Below are 26,372 nucleotides of genomic sequence, written 5' to 3' on the forward strand. Positions count from 1 at the left end.
TAGGGGGCTTCCTTACCTTCTCACCTACTCCAGCCTCCAGTCCTTTAGGACTCCCCGGGAGGCCTGCTCCCCATCCCCACCCCTGCTCAGTTTGGAAGCTACCATTGCCATGAACTGCCAGTGAACTTTGCAAGTCAGGCAACCCTGTGTTGGTCACTGTTGGCAAATCCTTTAACCACAGAGCCTCATTTTTCTTTTCTTATAAATTGAGTATGAAGCTTCAGACTGAAGGATTTTTTTTTCATGTAAATATTGAGATAACAAATAATCAACTTGGTTCTTAGCAGATACACTGTAGGTGTTGATTCCCACCTCTCTTTTTATCTTTTTGTTTGTTTGTTTTCCTTCCCATTGTCTATGCTGCTTTCCCTTAAGATGTCCCCTCCTTCTTCAGAAGCCCAGAGGCCTCTGCCACCAGCAGTCTGCCAGACACGCTAAGCTCTCCAGGAAAACTGAGTCACTTGTATTCTAGTGACTGCTTGGGACAGCTCTGTCGTCCCCAGGAGCTTTTCCTTTGGCATTTCTGGATTCTAGCAGAACAGCTCCATTCCTGCCTCTCTGAGTTTCCATTCATTGAGAACTGGCCTAGTAATTGACATGCAAAGGAATTGTATTGAGGGACTTGGTAACAGTTCCTTTTTTACAAACAGCAGTCTGACTTCTGTCCATGGTTGAGTACTAGTCTAAACATTTTTTTTTAAAGATTTTATTTATTTGACACAGAGAGAGAAAGAGATCACAAGTAGGTAGAGAGGCAGGCAGAGAGAGAGGGGAAAGCAGGCACCCTGCTGAGCAGAGAGTCCGATGTGGGGCTCGATCCCAGGACCCTGAGATCATGACCTGGGCCAAAGGCAGAGGCTTAACCCACTGAGCCACCCAGGCGCCCCTAGTCTAGACATTTATGTAACAGTGCAGTTACAGAATAAGGAGGATTCCTTAAAATCCTTGCGTGCTGCCAAATTGCCTTCCAAAAGTGACAGGGCTTCTGTGCTGATCACTTGAGACCTATTTGACTTTGTAACCAAGGCATTCAGAAGAGCAACAGCAATACTGAAAAATAAATATCACTCCAGTATAGGATTTTACCTTGAAAAAAATGGTTGAAGTCTTGACAAAGAGCATTTTTTAAAATTTATTTATTTTTTCAGCGTAACAGTGTTCATTGTTTTTGCATAACACCCAGTGCTCCATGCAAAATGTGCCCTCCCTATTACCCACCACCTGTTCCCCCAACCTCCCACCCCTGACCCTTCAAAACCCTCAGGTTGTTTTTCAGAGTCCATAGTCTCTTATGGTTCGCCTCCCCTTCCAATTTTTTTTTTTTTATAAACATATAATGTATTTTTATCCCCAGGGGTACAGGTCTGTGAATCGCCAGGTTTACACACTTCACAGCACTCACGATAGCACACACCCTCCCCAATGTCCATAACCCCCTCCCCCTCTCCCAACCCCACCTCCCCCCAGCAACCCCCAGTTTGTTTTGTGAGATTAAGAGTCATTTATGGTTTGTCTCCCTCCCAATCCCATCTTGTTTCATTTATTCTTCTCCTGTCCCCCTAACCCCCCATGTTGCTTCTCCATGTCCTCATATCAGGGAGATCATATGATAGTTGTCTTTCTCCGATTGACTTATTTCACTAAGCATGATACCCTCTAGTTCCATCCACGTCGTCACAAATGGCAAGATTTCATTTCTTTTGATGGCTGCATAGTATTCCATAGTATATATATACCACATCTTCTTTATCCATTCATCTGTTGATGGACATCTAGGTTCTTTCCATAGTTTGGCTATTGTAGACATTGGTGCTATAAACATTCGGGTACACGTGCCCCTTTGGATCACTACGTTTGTATCTTTAGGGTGAATACCCAGTAGTGCAATTGCTGGGTCATGGGGCAGTTCTATTTTCAACATTTTGAGGAACCTCCATGCTGTTTTCCAGAGTGGTTGCACCAGCTTGCATTCCCACCAACAGTGGAGGAGGGTTCCCCTTTCTCCTCATCCTCGCCAGCATCTGTCATTTCCTGACTTGTTAATTTTAGCCATTCTGACTGGTGTGAGGTGATATCTCATTGTGGTTTTGATTTGTATTTCCCTGATGCCGAGTGACGTGGAGCACTTTTTCATGTGTCTGTTGGCCATCTGGATGTCTTCTTTGCAGAAATGTCTGTTCATGTCCTCTGCCCATTTCTTGATTGGACTGTTTGTTCTTTGGGTGTTGAGTTTGCTAAGTTCCTTATAGATTTTGGATACTAGCCCTTTATCTGATATGTCGTTTGCAAATATCTTCTCCCATTCTGTCAGTTGTCTTTTGGTTTTGTTAACTGTTTCCTTTGCTGATTTTGATGGATTCCTTTCTCACATTGAGGTCCTTCATCCATTTTCGTGTGTGGTGTAAGGAAGTGGTCCAATTTCACTTTTCTGCATGTGGCTGTCCAATTTTCCCAGCACCATTTATTGAAGAGGCTGTCTTTTTTCCATTGGACGTTCTTCCCTGCTGACAAAGAGCATTTTAGAAAAAAAAAAAAAAAAAAAAGAAATTTGTTGAATTTTGGAGACAAAGATAGAATGCCCTTAGAATCATGGATAATAATAATAAAAAAAAAAAGCATTTCCATGACAGATCACACTCCAGTCTGAGTGAAGGGGAACGTGAGCATCATTTTCTCTGTGGGATGGCTGCATTCTGCTGTGTTCGAGCATGTTTTGTTTAGTGGCTATTCCTTGGTTGTACAAAATATTAACATTCTTGGAAAATTGCGTATGAACCTAACACTACTTTCATTGTGCGGAAATAAAGTCAGTGCTGTACAAGCTAGTTCATGTTACAGTGATGTATTCTGTATCCAAACGGACTGTTCTAGGGCTCAGTAGCCTCACCCCTGGGCAGTGAGCTCAGGGACAGAGATGATGAATAAGGCTCCACCCCTGTCCTCAAGATCCGCCTCATGATCTTGCATGAGACAGGGAGGTGAACTCAGATAATACCCGTCACACTGTAAATCTCGTGAAATTTCCTATCAGGTGAATCAAAGGCCGTGGAAAGAGAGGATAGAATATGTCTGGGGGTGGGGGGCAAGGAGGCAAAAGCTTGTGGGAGTAGAATTGGCAGGATTTCACCAGGTGAAGACAAAGGGCAAAACGAAGAGAATGAGCGAAGACTTGGGAGCCAGGAAGCATAGGACATATTTGGGGGACTGGTATAGTTTGGGGCTTTCGCGTTGGAGCTGGAGCCGGTGAGGAACATAAGGGAACAGTAGGACAAGGTTGAAATAGAGGTTGGCCTCTGAATGTCGGAGGCCTTGAGAGGGATGGGAGCACCATCAAAGAATTTTGAGCAGGTGAATGATAGACTTAGAGCTGTCCTGTCAGAAGGTCCTTTTGGCAGGTTATGCTGGGTGACGGTGCTGGGGAGTAGGATCCCATTAAGAGGTATTGCAGTAGTCCCTGTGAGATATGTGAGGGCCTGAGTGCACAGTGACGATGCTGACCCACGGTGGCAGGGGGACGTATGGGGAGGGCATGATACGAGACATCTTAGAGCAGAATCTCGAGCGTTGATCTACTGAGTGGATGGATGGTCTAGGGCTTTAGTACCTCTCCAGTGATGACGTGTACTATATCTTAATGATAGCTAGTGTGGAGCCTAATTCTGGGATATTGGAGAGCTCATGCTGAGAGCTGGCAGGGGCTAGGGTGCACTTGGGGTCTGTGACGGGTTAATACTGAAGTGTGGGCAAAGTGTGTGTTTTGGTTTACCACTGGGTGACCTATGCCAGCTCTGGGAGGGGCCGTGATGTTCCCTATTTTAAGACCTGCCCGGAGCCCCAGTCCCTGCTCATGTTCTGACCATAGAACCACACATTTTTAAATTTTGGAAGACCTTAGAAATCATTTTTAAATCCCTTGCTATATGGAACACTAGGGCCCAGAAAGGTCAAGTGTATATCCAGAGTAGGTCAGAGGCTAACCCTGGAATAGAACCTAGGACTGTCCTCACTAATTTTTAGAAAACCTCTGAAATAATGGCTGTGTGTTAGCATTTTCCAGAGAAACAGAACCGAAAGAAGATAAGAGGAGATTTATTATGAGGAATTGGCTCATACATTCATGAAGGCTGAGAAGTCCCACTACCTGTGGCCTACAAGCTGGAGGCCCAGGAAAGATGGTGGTGTGATTTGGCAATTTGCTCTGAAGGCCTGAGAATGAGGGGGAGTCTGTGATGTAAATATTAGTTCGAGGATGGGAAAAGATGAGAGCTTGAGCAGTGGGGCAGAAAAAAGGGGCAAAAAAAGGGGGCAAATTCCTCTTTCCTCCACTTTTTTTTTTTGGTCTTTGCCCACCCGCACTGGAAAAGGCAATCTACTTCGCCCAGTTCAAATGCTAATCTCATCTAGAAACATCCTCAGGGGCACACACACACACAAACACTCAACCAGAAATCTGGGCATTCCCTGATGATCTCAGGTTGACACAAAGGCAGATTTGCTACCCTGTGCTTTTTGGAATTGTCAATCATGGTACTTTGTTCTTACAGAGTATTTACTAACTTTTCAGAGTTTTAATTTACCTGTTTCTTTTTTGACCTTCTTTTGACCTCACTGGTAAACAAGCATTATTCCTTTCACAGGTGAGCAAATGCAGGTATGATAGCAAATGACCTTCCCCATCCCATGGGGAATTAATGGAAGATCCAGAACTAGAGCCTAGGTTTCTTACCATGTGTCCCTTCTCTTTCCCACAGTTGGATTATAAATTCTGTGGCTATGCTAAACCGCTGGTTCTCAAAGTGTGGTCCTGGACCAACAGCTTCAGAATCACTTGGTAGCGTCCTCAAAAAGCAAATTCTTGAACCCTGCACCAGAGTAATGAAGTAGGAACCCGGAGGGCCAAGGTCCAGAAATCTATGTCTTAATAATTTCTCCAGATGATTCTCCATGGTAGTCAGAAAACCACTGTGGTGGGCACCTGGTGGCTCAGTGGGTTAAGCCTCTGCGTTTGGCTCAGGTCATGATCTCAATCCTGGGATTGAGCCCCACATCTGGCTCCCTGCTCAGGGGGAAGCCTGCTTCTCCCTCTCCCCCTGCCTGCCGCTCCCCCTGCTTGTGCTCTCTCTCTCTCCCTCTCTGTGCATGTCAAATAAATAATTCAAAAGAAAAAAGAAAGAAAGAAAACCACTGTGGTAATAATAAGACAGAATCTATTTGGCATCTGTGATTTCACTACCTTCTGCCAGTGTATCAAAGTCATCAGAGAACAGGAGGGATGGTAATAAGTTAAAACTGACCATAAAAATTAGTACATCTGTCTTTTTCTCTTCCATTTCCTACCCACCCCACCCCCCAGTCCCTTCCTCTGTCATCCTATCAATCAAGGACACTGTGGTAACTTTTCATTTAAAGTGTCTTCTGTTCCTTACAAAGCTGCCAGAGTTTGTCATGATCTTTCATTCATTCAACCCACATTACTTGACACTTAAAAGCACAGGGAAACTAAAATCAAAAGAAAAGAACAAGGAGGGAGGGAGATGGTTGGATAGATAAATACTGTTACGTTTCTTTTTAAAAAGTCACATGCTCAGATAAGACCAGTGTTCTTTACTGACTTAGAGAAGTGAAGATGCTATTTTAAAGAGAAAATTCCAGGGGCGCCTGGGTGGCTCAGTGGGCTAAAGCCTCTGCTTGATCTCAGGGTCCTGGGATCAAGCCCCACAAACGGGCTCCCTGCTGAGCAGGGAGCCTGCTTCCTCCTCTCTCTCTGCCTACTTGTGATCTGTCTGTCAAATAAATAAAGTCTTTAAAAAAAAAATTCCATTTTCTCAACATCTGCATATTTCTGGAAACTGTATGAATATTTTGAAACTTTTTCTCCACCAAGCCTCATAATAGTTTTGTGAAAGAGGTGGTGGTATCCTCATTAAAAAAAAAAAAAAAAAAGTGAGGAAACTAAAGTTTCAGAAAGTCAAATAACTTCCCCGAGTGTCACAAAGCTAATAAATCATGAAGGAAGTGTTCACATTCAAGCTTTTCTGTATCGTAAATTCATAAGCTCCCTGCCACATCACTCACGTTATCTCTTAGGCATCTTTCTTTTCTGTGTGCCTTTTTCATCCCAAAGCTAAGGAATTTTGTCAGTGGATGTGTGACATCCCACCACTTGAACAGGCTTGCTGCAAACAGCGTGTGGGCATTTCGGATTCATCAGTGACTAGTACTGTTCTGAAACCCAAATCCATTTTATGACTCACTTTGAAAGCATCTCAGTAAAATCAAGTGTGAATTAAAAATTATATGTAATCCATCCGATCTTCAGGCCTTTTTCTTCTTATTTCTTTCGTTGGAATCAGTCCAACTGTTCAAAAAAAAGGAATGAAAGAAACTTAGGAATGCCCGACCTCTAGTGGAAACACTGCAAACTTCCTATGGTTTTGCTGGAGGGCTTCTCCAGACCACCTCCTCCCGGGTTTAAAATGGAATTCTGGAATTTCTGACCTGAAAGCTCCTCTCATGATAAGACTTGGGTTTGTGCACAAAGATCATTTTTGTCACTACCTTAAAAATGGGGTTTCTGCATCTCAAATTCACACTACACTTGGCTTTGAATCTTTTAATGACCTTTCTCAAGCACACACCATCTCTTAAAAAGAATTCTTATTATTTAGTCTTTTCCCCACTTATCTATAAATCCTAATCCAACTGGAGTTTTTGGAAGGGCCACTGGATGAATATGAGTGTCTGTATTGAATCCATTGTGTCTCAGCTTGCCTTCAGGACAGTTGATAGCTTTGGAAACTGTACACTTCTATTCAAACTGTGTAATCTTTGGTTTCGGGAACTGAGCTGTAATTGTGCCCATCACCACAGGTCTTACTGCTTGGCTGCCAAGTCGGCCCCACAGCAGATACTCACTGACCCACATATGTGCTCCCAAGTGAGGAGAGGCATGTGCCAAGAGCCCTCAAGGATTCTCGGTTGATTACACAATTGCTTTGTCCAAGTTTAAGATTAAAGTAGAGGACCAAAATCAGCCACTATCTCATGGGTGGAGAGAGATAGAGGATGTGAAAAAAGAAAGTGGAAGAAATCTAGCCCAAAAAACCCAGATCTTTCTCATTTGAAGCAAAATGAACAAGTGTAAGGTTGCGGGCATTAATGAATCCCCCAGACATGAGGAATGAGAGATGGCCTCTGTTTCCTGAATCTCAAATACTGTCATGTTTCCAAAAGTTTCATCAAAGTTGTGTCTTTCTTGATTTGGAGAACAGGTAACCTCAGCTCTTAAAGATTTTAGAGAATTACTGGGACGACAAACCCCCTCCTCTGCCTTGACAGTTTTGTCTTTCCTGAATCCATGCAATTAAACTGTCTGCTTTGAAATTAAGGGATGGAGTGGACAGTCTCAATTTTTTTTTAAAGATTATTTATTTATTTATTTGACAGAGATGACAAGCAGGCAGAGAGGCAGGCAGAGAGAGGGGGGGAAGCAGGCTCCCTGCTGAGCAGAGAGCCCGATGCGGGACTCGATCCCAGGACCCTGAGATCATGACCTGAGCCGAAGGCAGAGGATTTAACCCATTGAGCCACCCAGGCGCCCCCAGTCTCAATTTTTAAAAGCATTTCAGTATTGCTCGTTTAAAACACATATGTATCCTTGGAGATTATGTATCAGTCCTGAGTGGGGACTGGGGACCCATATTTTCCACAAACTCCTGGTTAGGGATCCACCTGTGGAGTGGAGAGAGCCCTGGATTGAGGATAAGGACTTGAGATTCATTCCTAGCACCTGTGGCAGGTGTCCTGCTGTGTCACTTTGGCCTTTTGGGCTTCAGCAACCTGCTCTATCCCATGACAGTATGTAACCTTGAAAGTCCGTTCTGGTTCTAGTCATCGGTGATCCATTTATAGCGCTAAAACTTTGTCTCCAGGAGTCCAAGAGTTACTGAAATGGCAACCAATTCAAACAATAATCTTTAATACTACAAAGTTTACCAAAAAAAAAACCAAAACAAAACAGAACAAAAACCTTCTTTTTTCTCCCTTCATAGCCACCACTGTGTTAGTTCACAATGGCTAGAATATTGAATCGCCCTTCTCAGCCCCATACCACTGACTCTTGCTCCATTTTTTGATTGTTGGAAAACAAGTAGAAGTAGAAGAAAAAAGCTATCTCCCCAAATATCACTTTCCCGCTTCATCATTAAGAGATTCACTTTTTGACTTTCTCTTTGACTTGCCCTGCTTTATTGTGTGGGCACCGATTTAAAAACACTGAAACAATTTGACCCTCTTTCACATTATCTACTCATGCCTTTAAACTGCAAATTTCAACCTCCGCACAAGGCTTTGACTGGTTGTTTTTTAAGTCTGGCTTCTTTTGATGTGAACGTTTTCAAGCTCCAACAATAAAGCATGTTTTTACCCAGATACTGAAAGTAATTATCAGGTAGACAATTGTGGCTCTGAAGCAGATTCTGCTCCTTATGAGTCTGTCACACTGTCAGTACTTTTATTCTGTGTCTGTTTTGCTTGGAAATATTCTTCCTTAAATTACAGGTATGGGTGTAGTTATACTAATCTAGACTTTGGTGTGGAACATTCTGGTTTTATATAACGGGAAAACTTTTAAGACTTACTAATGGAGTTATTTTTTTAAATAGCAGATTTTTAAGATGTTGCTACTTTGTTGTTTGGAAACTTGATTGAGGGTATTCATATTTGAAATAAGATTTATTTAAATGAAGATAAAGGCAATGTAGGAAAGGGGTCATCACTATTAATGTATTAGGCATCAAAGCAACAAGCCATATGGAAAACTGATTAATAACATGGCACTTGAAGATTAGTTTTCTCCTAAGAATGATCTAAGTTTATTTTGTTGGTAGATAAAGAAAGGGCATGTTATCAATAACCCAGCCAGTATAGGCATAACCAAGACCTCTAGGCTTACGGTATGTAGACGGCCCCTAACAGAGCAGACTTTACGTTTTGAAACCTCTCTTTTTTTTTTTTTTTAATATTTTATTCATTCATTTGACAGAAAGAGAGGTCACAAGTAGGCAGAGAGGCAGGAAGAGAGAGGGGGAAAAACAGGCTCCCCACCAAGCAGAGAGCCCGATGCGGGGCTCGATCCCAGGACCCTGAGATCATGACCCGAGCCGAAGGCAGAGACTTAAACCACTGAGCCACCCAGGCGCCCCTTGAAACCTCTCTTGACCTTCCTGCCCAACCTGCAGCAGTAACCTGGTAAGGAGTCCAAATGACACAACTTTCTTTTCTTGAAGATTATTGAGGGTGGTCAGACGAACTTTTCATCTGATTTAGGCCAGAGAACCATGGAGATATTTTGTGCAATTATATTTACTGGTCACTTAGCCGCCAAGAGCCTCAGTTCCCATGTCTGCGTGATGAGAACTCAAATGCTTTCCCCAGAATGACTGCTGGGAAAAAAATGAGAAAAAGACAGGCCATTCTCTGGAAGTTGCAAAACATACATGCGTACGGTACACATAGTGTAAACCAGTATTTGTTTTGATTTTATCGATTGAAGGCAGGTTCAAAAATCAGTTTCCTTTTTATTAATAACCTGTTCTTAAATCTTTTAGTGTACTTACTTATTTGTAGAATAAGCATATAAAAAGAACAGAATCCATTTTCAGAAAGAGGAGGGCCTTAACCTCATAACATCAAGGACTATTTCCTCTACCTTCTCTGTACCCCTTATTCCTGCCACCTGAAACTGTATTCAGTGGAGCTGTGCTTTGCAAGCCTGTACCTTGCAGCAAGGTCTTCAGTATACTTTGCGAGTCAGTTGTCAATCACATTGCCTGCCCAGACAAAGCATCTTTTTAAAAAGTCTTGGCTGGGGGCGCCTGGGTGGCTCAGTGGGTTGGGCCGCTGCCTTCGGCTCGGGTCGTGATCTCAGGGTCCTGGGATCGAGTCCCGCATCGGGCTCTCTGCTCAGCAGCGAGCCTGCTTCCCTCTCTCTCTCTCTCTGCCTGCCTCTCTGTCTATTTGTGATCTCTGTCAAATAAATAAATAAAATCTTAAAAAAAAAAAAAAATTTAAAAAGTCTTGGCTGAACCTAGATGGAGCCTGTGAGCTCTTGAATTACCAACAGATTTTCCCCGGGAAACCAAAAGGCGAAGGTACGAGTCCCTGGATGGTATCTTGAATTAAGGCCCCCCTCCCCAGGTGGATTGCTTGTAATATAGTCTTATCAAATCTTACCCCCTTGCTAAGTCTCTGTTTTCGGATTTTTGGAGGATGGGTCCCAGCGGGATATGCTTGGTAGATGAATAGGGTCTGGGCGCCATCTCCTGGCAGTTATTAGAAATTGCTTGATAAGACAATCCATTTATTTATGGAGTTTTTTCTTGCTCATCAAAAGAAAAATGCACTATTCTCATTTTTTAAAAAGCAGTCATTAGACTTTGATCTTAGAGCACACTGTAATTACATAGTAGCTTTTCTTCTAATCTCTGGCTATGATTGTTGGCTAAAAACTGGTGCTTTGGAAAATGTCCTCGACTTAAATTATTCTTGGAGAATGAGAGATGCCTTTGTGTAAATACAACATAGTGAGTTTATGGCCAGCTCATTAACAGGGTCCTAGCGTCCCCCTTCCATCTCTTCTACGGATGTGATAAAGGGTTCCTTTGCTTGCAGTTCGAGTGGCTCTGGAGTCTTTCACCGTGTCTAGAAATGACAACGTCAATATCAGTCTAAGCATAACACCCTGGCAGTTTTCATCCTGGAAGATTCTTATAAACTCCGTCTTTAGTCTCTACCATCTCTTCATTCAAGTGGCATCTGTTGAATTTCTGTTGTGTTAGCGTAGGAAATACACAGGTCTTCAGATGGAGGGACGCCGACAGGCCAACAAATAATTGATAACTGGTCCAAGCCCTACACTAAAGAAAGCATGGACAAAGGTCATTGAATAGAGAAACTAAATATGTCATTTGCAATTTTTTCCATACAACTTAGAGGAACAGAGGCAGAATAATCCCAGGTGGAGGCTGAAAGAGAAGGTTATTTTGGTTTGTGAATTTGGTTTGACCTTTTCCATATGAATAAGGCTGATGCACTGGAACAAAGCTCCATTCTGAAGATTGGTTCCTGCAGTATACTGGGAAGCCTGGCTTTTTCTCCTCAAACCTTACTCCCCATTATTTTCTTTGTAGTTTGAGGAAGAAAGGCCTATTTCAAAGTAACATAGAAATTTTCATCTCTCCAGAGGTTTCCAGGATTAGAAGAGGTTTTAGTATGTCCTTTGGGAAATGAGAATTGGAATATCAACAGAGCAGTAATAGGCAGGGTACGAACTGCAAATGCAGTGGAAAACAGGCTTGTCGGCGAAGAAAGGTGATGAACTCAGAGTCATGCTCAGATGCCGTTTTATAAGCCACATATCCTAGATCTCTACCTTGATTGTGGGAAAGAGCAAGGAATTTTCATTGGCTTATGCTTCTGTTCTCATGCACACCTCTGACGTGTTATAATTTTACCCAGAATTATCAGAGATGCGTCTGTCTAGCGCCGCTGCACACACACCACTCCAGAAACAAGAACTGCCTCAGTGTAGTACTGAGAAGCGCAGGTAAGGGAATAGAGCCTTTGTAACAGAGCAGAGAGAAAAGCCAATGAAGTGTTTATTATTGAGCTAATGAGCAGATTGATCTTGTGAGACCCTCTGGGAAGTTGTGTAGAACCCATTTTAGAGTTGTCCCAGCAGGTACGGGGAAGCTGGGACATTTACTCATGGGTTCCTGGCCTTCAGTGGGTGAGGACGGCCACCGGGGTGTCCATCCTTGTGCATTAAGTCCCAGGTACTTCCTGGTCATGCCAGAGTTGATCTGGCGCTCAGGCAAAGGAGAAGACTCGCTGGCTTGGAGGATGGAAACTGCCAGCTTGCGGGAAACTGCCTCGCGCAGCCGAGAGAACGGGGCAGGGTGTCGGCGGTGTCTGCTGCCCACGTGCGCATGAGCACGCACGCCACACACTCGTATATTCACACGTGTCAGAAGAGAGGTAAAATGAAGTCAGTAAAAATAAAGAGTTTTTATTAATTTTATTTAGATAGGAGAATGGGTGGTTGCAGTTTTAAAAAGGTCTTTGGGGCGCCTGGGTGGCTCAGTGGGTTAGAGCCTCTGCCTTCAGCTCAGGTCGTGATCCCAGGGTCCTGGGATCGAGCCCCATATTGGGCTCTTTGCTCAGAGGGGAACCTGCTTCCTCCCCTCTCTCTGCCTGCTTCTCTGCCTACTTATAATCTCTGTCAAATAAATAAATAAATAAAATCTTTAAAAATTAAAAAAAAAGTCTTTGGCAGTTAGTCCTGAAGTGTTTATGGGTGAAATGGTACGGGGTTTACTTTAAAATATGACAGGAAAAAAAAGTGGGCATAGTGGAAGAGTCATGGCAGCCAAAACTGTTGAAGCTGGGTGTTGGCGAATGATGATTTTAAAATTCTCTAGAGGGGTCTTCTTTATATACATTGGGATCATTTTGAGGTAACGTAGCAACTCTAAGTATGCAGACCACAACCCTAAAGTCCAGTTTTAAGCCATAGTGTTGTATTTTCTTTTTCTTTTTCTTTTTTTTTTTTAAGATTTTATTTATTTGACAGAGAGGGAGGGATCACAAGTAGGCAGAGAGGCAGGTGGGGGGTGGCGGGGGGGAAGCAGGATCCCTGCTGAGCAGAGAGCCTGATGCTGCGGGGCTTGATACTAGGACCCTGGGATCATGACCTGAGCTGAAGGCAGAGGCTTAACCCACTGAGCCACCCAGGTGTCCCCATTGTTGTATTTTCTTAGGCTGCTGGGTCACAAGCAAGATATCATTTAGGCTCAGGGATACCAGCAGGTTTTTGGTGTTCATTTTTTTGGTAGGGGAGGGGGCTGTGTTTAGTGAAGGCACAGAATTCCTCATGTTTCTTTCCCCCTGGCTCTCAGTGTGTCTGAGCTCAGTTTTACACAGAGAAGAGGGGTGACTCCTGTAGATACTGTGTCAGAGGAGAAAGATTTTCCTACTTCAGAACTCAGAGCTTATGGCTTTGTGGTTGTGATTTCCTTTGGTCATGACGCTCTCGGCCACTATCCATTGGACTCCCCAACCTAGTCACAGAAATTTAGGGGATTTGACTTTAAAATGAAGGCTTCCTGTTCGATTAAAATATGTAGGTTGGACTGTGCATCTAAATAGGTAGGAATGTTCTCAGAGTTTGTCCTGGGGTCCTCAAAGAATGCCCTGGTTGTTGCTGTGATGAAAACACTTGTGGGATACTCTCTGCACATGGTCTAAGAGTTAGAGTGTGCAACACATACACGTGTGTGCACGTGGTAGTGAGGTGTCACAGCACTGGGTAGCTGCTTTTTTTAAGTCACTTTTAATTATGCCTTTCCTATGATCCATGACCCACTTTGCTCATATAACTCATTCCTCAGGGATGGCTAAAATCAGCTATTCATCTGCTTTGGAAATCATTTCATTCCAAAATAGAATCCATTTTATTTTTAGACCGAGAAATAAGCTTCCACTATTTCCTGTAGTGTCGTTGCATGGCAGTTTTAAAGGATTGAAGATATTAAATTGTTTGTTCTCGTAGAAGAGCACTCTTAGTGGTGGAAAGGAGCATAGGATAATGAAAAGAATATGGAATCAACTTGAATTTGGATCCCAGCTGGATTGTCATGACCACAGACAATTTATTTGACTGTTATTTATCCTGATTTTCTTATCTGTAAAATGGGGCCAATATTATGTACTGGAAGCTGCCAGGAGCATTGGATGAGATAACAGATAAAACATTCTGCCTAGAGGCCCCTGGGTGGCTCAGTGGGTTAAAGCCTCTGCCTTCAGCTCAGGTCATGATCCCAAGGTACTGGGATTGAGCCCCGAATCGGGGTCTCTGCTCAGCAGGGAACCTGCTTCCTCTCTCTCTGCCTGCCTCTCTGCCTACTTGTGATCTCTGTCTGTCAAATAAATAAATAAAATCTTTAAAAAAAATTCTGTCTATGGCTTAATGCATCGTAGAGCTGATTCTCAGAGAGTCATGCTTTGAAAATGTGTTCTATAAAGTCAGTCCTTCCATTGCCCTCCCATTGTGTTATTGCTAGTACTGTGCTCTCCCCCTTTAACACTGGCAGAGGTCAGAGGATGTGATCACAGCTGGGCTGCTGGTTAAAAACACAGATGAATAAACTCGGTGAGAGACCATCGCGGCATCGAGCATGATATGCGCCTTGGATTTGTTCTGGCCACTGTTTCTGGAGCCGCCATGGCATGGCCACAGGTGGCTTCAGGACTCTGTCGTTGTTGTCTGTCCTCAGTGGTAGTTTCCTCACATGTTTGTATTTTTGGTCTCCTGCTCCACCCCACAAGATTCTGACTGATCATCCTTGGGACAGGAAATGCCCACTTTGCACTGGCAGCATTGTCAGAAACCTCTAAGGCGGGTCTTTCACTGACATATGAGACAGGATATTTCTCTCTCTTTGTCTTTTGCTTCCTGGAATCCCACAGTAAAGTCCATTTCTTTACCAGGGCAACTCATCAAATATTTGAAGACAGATCCCGTGGCCTTCTCGAATGTTCTATTCTTCAGGCGTAATGATATGCACTCCTCTTCCTCTTCTATGTTTTGGCTAGGACCTTTATTTGTTTCCTTAAGTGTTATTATCAGCTTATAATTTATATGTTCATTAGTGTATGATTATTTGATCAGTGTGAGAGCTGTTCACACGACTCATCAAATATTTCTGGCTCTCTACCTTCCCAGCCAGAGGTAGAATTGTACTTTCTCCCCTAAGGTGAGTGAGACCACTTGACTAGTTTGGGCCAGTGATTTATGAATGAAAATGATACCAGTGTCATTTTTAGGCCAGAAATGAAAATTACCTGCTGAAAAGAGACTCTCCAGGGCTTTCTTTCTCTGCTCTAGAGTAACCGTGATGTTCTAGATAAGGCGTCCTCTATCCACCTGGATCCTGGATTAAGAAAAGAAGAGCCGGGTACCTGGGTGGCTCAGTGGGTTAAAGCCTCTGCCTTCCGCTCAGGTCATGATCCCAGGGTCCTGGGATCGAGCCCCGCATCAGGCTCTCTGCTCTGCAGGGAGCCTGTTTCCTCCTCTCTCTCTCTCTGCCTGCCTCTCTGCCTACTTATGATCTCTGTCTGTCAAATAAATAAATAAAATCTTTAAAAAAAAAAAAAGAAAAGAAGAGCCCCCCAGCCCACACCTGATGGTCACAAAGCCTGAATGAAAGAAGACTTTGTTGCTTTCTGACACTGAGGCTTTAACTTTGTTACTCAGCATTAACTACCTCTCTCCTGACTGATACAGTTATATCAGGCTTTCTCGCTACATGATAAGCATTATGCAGTGAAGGCTGTGTGTTTCTCTTCTCCAGCTAGCATAGTTCTGGCTCAGAAGAGACACTAAGACTGTGTGCTGCATGCATGAATAAATTAAACTTGAGTTTTGAATCCCATCGCCATCATTTCTGTCAGTTCCTGAACTTGGCTTACTTCATCATTTCTCTTCTAAAATGTAGACAGCCCTCTCCCCCAATCCAACCCAGCTTTCCAGTTTCAGAGAAATTCAGTGGTTTTCATAGCATAAATGTCCTCAGAGGGAAAAGGAGTGCAAACCACCCCCATCAGGGATCACAGGCAGAGGCGAGGGGGCCAGAGCTGACTTGATTCTGAATGTCATCGCAAGCTTATTGCTTCTTTTGCAGATCAGGAGAAAGGTGATATGGTCATCATTGAGGCGTTTCCGTGTCCATCGATAGCCATTTAATACCATATTGGCATTACACTTGCTTTCTACTGGCTGTTGTTTTTCTCTCTGAAGGATGAGCCTTCTAAAGTGAAGACTCCTTGTAAATTGGCAATATTTAGCTTTCAGGCGCTGTTGCAGCTGTGGGAAGCTGGCAGGTGGGACTAATAAGATGTCCCTTTGGGTTTTGCCATTAAGTTCTGATTGGCAGAAACCATGAGTTTTTAAACTACCTTAAGAACTAGGGGAAAAAAAGGGCAAGACTTAGGAGATAGGGAAAATATATTGATAATGTGTGTTGTATGGGGGGGGGGTGTGTGTTTAGAACCCTCTCTTTATTGGCTGCCAAGTAGGTATCAGAGCACGTGCTGAGTAATTTAGTGTGCATTTTCTTGTCTTATCCCTGTGACCACCCCAGAAAAATTCATTGTCATTTCCCAACTTCATTCCCCAGCGGAGTCCCAGAGTGGGTTAATTATGCTGGTCATGGGTGGATCGGACTTGAACCGATCGGACATGAACCAAGTTCATGCTCATTATGTTCAAAATAGCTTAGTAGACTTTGACAAAGCTCACCAATTTTTAGAACTTTAATTTTTTAAAAAGAAAATAATGAAAAGTGAAGCTTTTTTTTTTCACTCTGACTTTTGAATTATTACTAAGTGATCCTATAGATATGTGCTGCCAGTATTTCATATTATATTGTGCAGCAAATTCTGTGATCTCCAAGATAATGGTTATTGGGGTATTGGAGTTGATAGAAACCATTCATACACTCAACAAGGAGTTGCCTTCTGATCCCAAGATCTGTGTTAGTCACTGCAGTCATAAAACCTGACTCTGGAAGCTTATGGATGACTGACTGTGACAGTATCTTACATTTGCTGAGCTTCTGTGCCAATTAGTGTGTCGAACGCTTTATATTGTAACCCTTTTCAGGAGGGAAAACAACCCAGGAGCAGGGCCCACTATTCAATATGCGTAGAAAGTGCTAATGTAAGAATTCAGATCGAGGCCCTCCATGGGGGCCTGCGGGTTATTTATTCTGCAGGGCACTCCTTCAGAAGAAACAAGAAAAGGCCGGAATCCACCTGCCCTTTACTTGCCAAACTGCACACCATGCCACACGATGGCGCTCATCAGAGGAAGCCGCTGTAGGCTAGCCGCAGCCTGAGTGCAGCGAGGGGAGAGAATACTCTCTTCGTTTCACTTCTTCTAATGTGCTTTGTATACCTTGCATGTGCTAGAGGTTTTAGACAGGTTTAGTTAAGGCTTCAGAATAAGTCTATGGAATAGGTGTTGTTTGATCTTCCAGTTTTATAGGTGGTGGAGAAAGGGAAGAACGTATGGGGAAAATGAGCGAAGTATCTACCATGTGCTTAGGCATTTCATATCAGCTCCAAGTGGGCGGTTTTATGGTTTGTTTGTTCATTTGTTTTAAATGTATGATGAATTGGAAGCTCAAAGGTTAAATAACTTGTCTGGCTTACTTAATGACAAGACCAGATTTAAACCCAAGCCTGTCTTACTCCAATGCTCTTGCATACATATCTGGATAGAAACGAGGAAGGAGCAAGCAAGAGAGACCATCTTTTGAAGAGTCGTCTTTTGAATCAGACCTGTGACTATATGTATTTGGTCGATAGATCATTACCAGGGGTGCCTGGGTGACTCATTTAGTTAAGTGGCTGCCTTTGGCTCAGGCTCAGGTCATGATCTCAGCCTCCTGGAAATGGAGCCCCACATCAGGCTCCCTGCTCAGCAGGGAGTCTGCCTGTTTCTCTCCCACTGCCCCTTACCCCTGTTTGTGTGCTCTCTCTCTCTCTCTGCTCCCTCTCTGTCAAATAAATAGATCTTAAAAAAAAAAAAAGTGGGTCATTACCATATATGAGTTAATCAGTTTTCTAAAAGATTTAGATAACGTTACATGCAGTTGTCTCAGAAATTATGCCAAATAAAATGGGCTCTTTGCCTTAAGATTATTGCTGAAACTATTAATATTAATGATCACTCAGCAGGTTATTGAAAAAGCTGAGAACTTTGTCAGAGTCTTCCTTCTCTATTTCCTGTGTCTTAGAGTCAATTTATTTAGAATACTAATAGCTTCTTACAAGACAGATAAGGTTTGTCTCCTTATGATAACTGGATGCTCAGACCTGTGCTGCTGCTTGTCCAAGGTCACTCCACAGCTTTGACCAATGAAAGCACAAAGATGACACTTTGCCTTGAGACCCCCTGCTGGTTCCGTTTCAGACCATTCTACATTTATGCCAAGTTCTGTTGTTGTCTTAAAGAAAGCAGTAGGTATATGCCATTCTGACCTTCGCAACAATTGTGGGAGTAAGACAATGCTGTTAATCTCTCACTAGGGCTGTGTGACCATGAATGAGTTAGTTCTCCTTTCTGAACCTCAAATTTTTCACCTGCAAGGTGAGGGACTCCACATATATGATTTCTGGCCACAAATGAGGAAAATACTAAAATCTTCCCCAAATAGGAGTCATTAAAAAATCCCATTGATTTGGTGCCTTACTTAGAAGGTGGCCATGCCTCCTTCTCAGGATGTCAATAAGCTTGACAAAAATATTTATTTCTTTGAAGTATAAATCAATTTTTATAGGAAGGTTTTATATTATTTAAATATATACCAATAAATATATACCAATAAATATATACCAACCAATAGACTGTTCCCCAAGGAAATGTATCAGAATCACAGAAGCACTTTGTCAGCATCGTTCCACCCCGTTCCCTTCCTACTGTTGAGTCACCGCTATAGTAAGGCACTGTCATTAGTGCGCCACATGAGTTTGGGTGGAAAAGATAACATTTTTAATGAAACGAATATTGTCAAGATACTTCGGTCCTTTTTACTCTACATAAAACTCTTTGCTGTACATAGTCAAAGATACAGAGACAAGATTTATCTAGCTCTGTAGCCTTAATAATGAGACATAAACATTTTAGCTCTTTGACCTATCTCCGCACCCCCATCATAGGTGACAGCTTTGTCTTGTTTTGTGTTTTTACGGAATCTGCACAAGTACCAATTTCCTGTGTCTACTTAATATTTATTAAATTACCTCCCCCACATACCTCCTGGAGAGAAGCTGTGAGTCTGGAAACCATACCTGATTCATGTGTGCTTAACAATCTGGCATTATGGGCTTGAGTGATGGTGGCTTTGGTTGGATATGATAAAGTTTTGTTCACTAGAATATAAGAGTGTCAGGACCAGAGTTCCATTTTTCACTTGATATTCTAAAGATAACCAGCAAAGGACTAAGTGGATGACATGGAAGTCGTTCCTTAAACTTGACACCACAGTATAAACTGAACCCAAGTCCCTCTGTCCCCTGCACCAAGGGAGGGACAATCACTGAGACATGGAGTGTGCAGCTAGGAAGGGGTCTCTTCAAGAGGAACCAGATGAGGAGGTTGGGGGCAAGCCTTAAATCCACCTCCCCAGGGAGGAGGGAAAATGGGGGAGAGGCCAGGATTTCTTTTTTTTTTTTTTTAATTTTATTTATTTATTCGACAGAGAGAGATCACAAGTAGGCAGAGAGGCAGGCAGAGAGAGAAGGGGAAGCAGGCTCCCCGCTGAGCAGAGAACCCGATGCAGCGCTAGATCCCAGGACGGGAGCTGAAGGCAGAGGCTTAGTCCCCTGAGCCACTTCAGGCGCCAGGATTTATTTCTAAAGGCAAGTGGAGAAGGTGCCCAGTAAAGGGGAAAGGAGCTATGGTGAGTGACTCAAGAGGGGACAGAGGAAGTTACTGAGCAGGGGAGTGTTAACTTCTTTTCTTTGCGATGAAAGAGGAGGCCAGGGCTCCTGACTGGTCTGGTTGGCTTTTGTTTTTTTTATTAATAAACGTTTATTCTAGAATAGATTGAGATTTACAGGAAAGTTGCAAGACATTTACAGAGTTTCTGAGTGCCATCAGCCAGTGTACCTTTTATTTATTACCTTTTTTTTTCAGTTTTTTTTTATTTGTTTATTTACAGCATAACAGTGTTCATTGTTTTGGCATCACACCCAGTGCTGCATGCAGTACGTGCCCTCCCTATTACCCACCACCTGGTTCCTCAACCTCCCACCCCCCCGCCCCCCACCCCTTCAAAACCCTCTGGTTGTTTTTCAGAGTCCATAGTCTCTCATGGTTCATCTCCCCTTCCAGTTTCCCTCAACTCCCTCTCCTCTCCATCTCCCCATGTCCTCCATGTTCTTTGTTATGCTCCACAAATAAGTGAGACCATATGATACTTGACTCTCTCTGCATGACTTATTTCACTCAGCATAATCTCTTCTAGTCCCGTCCATGTTGCTACAAAAGTTGGGTATTCATCCTTTCTGATGGAGGCATAACACTCCATTGTGTATATGGACCACATCTTCCTTATCCATTCATCCGTTGAAGGGCATCTTGGTTCTTTCCACAGTTTGCCAACCATAGCCATTGCTGCAATAAACATTGGGGTACAGATGGCCCTTCTTTTCACTACGTCTGTATCTTTGGGGTAAATACCCAGCAGTGCAATTGCAGGGTCATAGGGAAGCTCTATTCTTAATTTCTTCAGGAATCTCCACACTGTTCTCCAAAGTGGCTGCACCAACTTGCATTCCCACCAACAGTGTAAGAGGGTTCCCCTTTCTCCACATCCTCTCCAACACACGTTGTTTCCTGTCTTGCTAATTTTGGCCATTCTAACTGGTGTCAGGTGGTATCTCAATGTTGTTTTAATTTGAATCTCCCTGATGGCTAGTGATGATGAACATTTTTTCATGTGTCTGATAGCCATTTGTATGTTTTCGTTGGAGAAGTGTCTGTTCATGTCTGGTTGGCTTTTTTGATGAAATATTGAGTCTCTGCAAAACAACGAAACTAACACTTAGTTATCTCGGTGTCAGGCAAGAATATTAGGCTACTGAAAGGTGGTGGCAGGCAGCATTCCTGAGAACAAGGAGATTTGGGAAAAAGAGTTGCTGCCTGGCTTAGATGCCCTGTTAACTCTTTAGTTACCAGTTTCACCAGTAATATTAAGGTCTTCTTAAGTAGAAACTACTAAATAAAGCAAAATCAAAGAATCCATTACAGGAAGGGAGACTGGGAGGCAGTTTTGTGTTTTTAAGAGCAAACATATGCCCTTGCTTCCATGAAAAAGAAGAGACCTACCAGGGGAAGAAGCCATTTCTCCAGCTAACAAGGTCATTGTTACATGTGATTCTTCCTTTTGTTCTCACTCAGGGTTTTAGATAAATTGCTAATAGCTAAACAGCCAGTCACTTGATCTCACCCTCCTGTAATTACACAGAAATCCTTGGATCTGTTCTGAGAAGGCACTTGTTGGAACTGGTGCCTGTGTTCGGAGTATATGATTGAATTTTTTTCTCTCCTCTGCCTTTTTCCCTCCAGCCCATGGCTGTGTTTTAGTTGCGTGGCAACCCATCTGCCATGATAGCTGATGTCAGCTCATTTTCATTTAAACTTAGTCCAGAAAAGTTTTTCAAGAAGGGCATTTGAGTAAAATGCTGGGCAGGCCCTGGTTTGTGTTACCAAATTGTTGGTGAAGCTACGGACTGATGGGTTTCCGAGACCTAAATGTAAATATGGGTGTCACAGGGGATTAGCTTCCAGAAATACATGGCCTTGGGGACTTTCTTTCTAACTTTTAGGACCTATCAAAGAGCCTCAGTAATGTTTTCTTTGCTGCGAAACTTCTTTCTGTCCTTTAAAGGAGTAAGTGTCCTAAAGGAGTAAAAGTCCTTTAAAGGAACTCCTGATAACAGAATTTAGCCACATACTTTCATGACTTCCAAAAAGAGGGATGACATTTTAACTAGGTGCAAAAGCCACATCTGGGAGGAAAAAGAATATTTTATTACCAGCAGGAGTGTTCTAGTGTATATGCTAACGAGTGAAAAACATGTTAAAACTTTTTTAATCCAGTAGAGGGCAGAAGGGAGTTTTAGCTTTTCTTACCTATGACTATTCAAACCAAAATTGACAATCCAAGGCAAAATTCAGGGGCATGTTTGTAAACAAATTCTACCCAGCCTGTTAATGCACAACTTATTCTGGTTGTCTAGACAAGTCCTTGCTAGTATGCTCAGAACCAGTTTGATCCTGTCTAGAACAAAATAGAATGTACAGAGTTTTGAATCATGGATACCTAAGAGGGAACAGTGATTTGGTATCCAAATTATAATACCATTTCTAATTTATTCAGCTCTTACTTATTAATCGTAACACATTTCAACATGGTTCCTATGTGTATTCATGGCTCCAAATGCTAGAATTTTAAAATATCTGAATGAATGATGAATAAATTATTTCATTATCAAGCGTTTATCTTTGAAAGTAACTACCTGCCTGTGAACTTATAATATAGTGAAAATGATTTTCCCAACCTACCCTGGATTCTGAGAAACAAATCTTTTTTTTTTTTTTTAAGATTTTTATTTATTTATTTGACAGAGAGAGATCACAAGTAGGCAGAGAGGCAGGCAGAGAGAGAGAGGAGGAAGCAGGCTCCCCGCTTGAACAGAGAGCCTGACGTAGGGCTAGATCCCAGGACCCTGGGATCATGACCTGAGCTGAAGGCAGAGGCTTTAACCCACTGAGCCACCCAGGCGCCCCCTGAGAAACAAATCTTATCTGTTCATAGCTATAGCTAAAACTCGGAGTGGTAAGATTTATTACATCATAAAGATGAGGTGAATACTGAAACATGATAGTTGAGAAATGAATCTTGGTTTTGGTGTTTACCATAACTTTCAGTCCTTGGTTACTAAATTTGGTTTTTGAAAACTGCTTTTAAAAGGAAGATAAATTTTCCGTGCAGATTTACAGCAAAGGCCGTTTTTGCTTGGTTAGAATGTAATGTCTTAGATTGGGTTCCTCAAGAAGCAGCCCTTCGAATGGAGTTAGGATATTTACTTACTTACTATTTTAGAAGATTTATTTATTTATTTGAGACAGAGAGAGCACGCGCCCACCCACCCCCCCAACACACCTGCACGAGTTGGGGGGTGGGGTAGAGAGAGAAGGAAAGAGAATCTCAGACTCCTGGCTTCAGCCTACAACCCATGAGATCATGACCTGAGCCAAAATCAAGAGTTGGACACTCAACCGACTGAGCCACCCAAGTGCCCCTAGGATATTTATTAAGAAGCCCCTCTAGGATCAGCCACTGTGGTAGAAAGTAGAGACCCAAAGCAGGATCAGGCAGAGGGAGAAGTCCAGTTTCTTTGCAGGTCACAACCCCCCTGGGAACTCTGGATTTGAATAATTCTTCAGAGTATCCTAAACCAGGGCATTCTCACTTTGATGTGTACCCCATACCCTCACCCCAAACACAGGACATCACTTCGGTTGAGCTGGCTCTTTGCAGCTAGTCCTTAAGGGATTATGCTGACAGATTCCCAGCAGCTGAGACAGGAAGTCCTTTACTGGAAAGGGATCTGGGTGGCACAGCACAAGGCGTGTGAGAAGCAGCCTCAGAAGTCTAGTACGCTGGATTCTCTTTCTGACTAGTTATGGATTCTTTTTTTTTTTTTTAAGATTTTATTTATTTATTTGACACAGAGAGAGAGATCACAAATAGGCAGAGAGGCAGGCAGAAACAGAGAGGGAAGCAGGCTCCCTGCTGAGCAGAGAGCCTGATGTGGGACTCAAGCCCAGGACCCTGAAACCATGAACTGAGCCGAAGGCAGAGGCTTAACCCACTGACCCACCCAGGCGCCCAAGCTGTGGATTCTTTAAAGTTGGATAACTTTTTGATTGCTTTAAGACAAAAGTGATAGCTTGCTGTATGTCCGTCTATCTATATGTAAGGAAATGGCACTACGTATGAGTTTTTCATGGTTCATACGGTTTAGAAAACAGGATTTGAAAGAATGAAAAGAGCACATTTTTATTTTGTCTGAGTATTAAATTCTGAAATAAAATGGTAGCACAAACACACATACAAGGCTTATTGATTTGCACTGGAGTTGTCCTATGAATAATAAACTATGTTGATTAAAAGTAATTGCAGTGAATAAGGGAATTTTAGTTTGTGATAGTTCTTTGCAATCTTTGGAGAAAAGATTAAATTAAGTCACAGAGAGCTGGTGGGGGGGGGCCTTTGTACATCAACGGATCATTTACATTTAGTCTAATTATTTCAGCTCTTCATGGGGAAGTCCCATTAATTCCATCCGTTTCTTCCTTTGCCATCCAGTCACAGCTCCGGCTGTATGATACTGGTTACAGAGCCCAATGCATGCCTAATACAGATTTGAGACATGGTCTGCACTCTTTCACATTAACATCCAAAAACTACATTTTTTTATGTCACCACCAATCTTACCAGAAAACTTTACCATTTGGGAAGATACTAAGCTCCTGGTGTAAGAGATGAGTTTTCTTAAAATTCACTTTTTTTTTTTTTTAAATCTCCAGTATTGTTTTGTTTTTTTCCCCCCATTGGCAATAAATATTTTAGTTGTTTTTGCAAAGACAGGCTAACTTTGTTCGTTTTTTAATGAAGATGTCTACCAGATACCCAAGTCTGGATGCCCATAGTTGATCGGTTGTTCTTTAAAGTAAAAATGGTCTTCCATGGGGCGCCTGGGTGGCTCAGTGGGTTAAGCCACTGCCTTCAGCTCAGGTCATGATCTCAGGGTCCTGGGATCGAGTCCCGCATCCGGCTCTCTGCTTGGCAGGAAGCCTGCTTCCCCCTCTCTCTGTGCCTGCCTCTCTGCCTACTTGTGATCTCTGTCTGTCAAATAAATAAATAAAATCTTAAAAAAAAAAAAAATGGTCTTCCATGAACAGAGCCGCTAACAGAGCTCCAACACAGGCACTTTTCTTTTTTTTTTTTTTTTTCCATTTTATTTATTTTTTCAGCGTAACAGTATTCATTCTTTTTGCACAACACCCAGTGCTCCATGCAAAACGTGCCCTCCCCATTACCCACCACCTGTTCCCCCAACCTCCCACCCCTGACCCTTCAAAACCCTCAGGTTGTTTTTCAGAGTCCATAGTCTCTTATGGTTCACCTCCCCTCCCCAATGTCCATAGCCCGCTCCCCCTCTCCCAATCCCACCTCCCCCCAGCAACCCCCAGTTTGTTTTGTGAGCTTAAGAGTCATTTATGGTTTGTCTCCCTCCCAATCCCATCTTGTTTCATTTATTCTTCTCCTATCCCCCTAACCCCCCATGTTGCTTCTCCATGTCCTCATATCAGGGAGATCATATGATAGTTGTCTTTCTCCGATTGACTTATTTCACTAAGCATGATACCCTCTAGTTCCATCCACGTCGTCGCAAATGGCAAGATTTCATTTCTTTTGATGGCTGCATAGTATTCCATTGTGTATATATACCACATCTTCTTGATCCATTCATCTGTTGATGGACATCTAGGTTCTTTCCATAGTCTGGCTATTGTAGACATTGCTGCTATAAACATTCGGGTACACGCACAGGCACTTTTCTTGAAGACAGCTCTTGTATTTCAGTATGAGGCAGAAGTGCTCTACAGTCACTTGCCATTTTGTTGCATATAACTTTAGAAAGGTAGCTCTGGAGTTGGGATTTAAGAAAAATTAACCCATTTTTCTTTTCCATGAGGGATTTTTCTTCAGTGCAGCTGAACTTTTTTTTTTTTTTTTTTAATGCTGGCACATGTTAGCAGTAAAGAGTCCAGTGATTGCCATTGTGGTTTGGTGCCACTGTCTTCACGAACGCCTAGCGCAGTGACCCGCCATTTGCTTTCGTCCCATCAAGAGTCAGTTCAAGCGTCAAGACAGTAAACAAGGCAGGGGCGCCTGGGTGGTTCAGTGGTTGGGCATCTGCCTTCGGCTCAGGTCATGATCTCAGGGTCCTGGGATCGAGCCCCGCATCGGGCTCTCTGCTCAGCAGGGAGCCTGCTTCCCCCTCTCTCTCTTTCTGCTGCTCTGCCTACTTGTGATCTCTCTCTCTCTCTGTCAAATAAATAAATAAAATCTTTTAAAAAAAATAAGACAGTAAACAAGGCAAATAATGTGTTAGCGTTATTATGGGGAGAGTTATGACCTCACTACCCCCTCACAGTGTCTCACATTGAGGGCCCACACTGAGAATCCCTGGGATAAAGGAAGGTTTAAGCAGGAAGAACCTAGGGGTGAGAGGCTGCATGGGTGAGAGATAGAAGAGCCTGGCTTTATATCATGGCAGCAGAGATGGAGAACAGGGAAGGAATGAGAAATGTCGCAGGGGTTATACAGATAAAATCTGGCAGTAGAAGCCAACAAAGACTCAAAGCTTACTGAGGTGTTCAGCCTGAGTGACCTAGTGGACGGCAGTGCCACTAACCACGGTGATGACTGGGGGAACAAGAGCCCCAGCTGATGATTTAAAAAGATACTGCTGGGGCGCCTGGGTGGCTCAGTGCATTAAAGCCTCTGCCTTCGGCTCGGGTCGTGATCCCAGGGTCCTGGGATCGAGCCCCACATTGGGCTCTCTGCTCAGCAGGGAGCCTGCTCCCCTTCCTCTCTCTCTGCCTGCCTCTCTGCCTGCTTGTGGTCTCTGTCTGTCAAATAAATAAACAAAATCTTAAAAAAATAAAA

At 43.0% G+C, this 26,372-nt stretch overlaps 1 protein-coding gene across 1 annotated transcript in view; it reads left to right on the forward strand.

The window, feature by feature from the left end:
* Positions 1-26,372, forward strand: part of MB21D2 (Mab-21 domain containing 2) — a 118,218-nt gene that overhangs the window by 87,685 nt on the left and 4,161 nt on the right. The gene's annotated exons all lie outside the window — the stretch shown is intronic.

The sequence above is a fragment of the Meles meles genome, chromosome 4, assembly GCF_922984935.1.
Source record: "Meles meles chromosome 4, mMelMel3.1 paternal haplotype, whole genome shotgun sequence".
Classification (NCBI taxonomy): Eukaryota; Metazoa; Chordata; class Mammalia; order Carnivora; family Mustelidae; genus Meles; species Meles meles.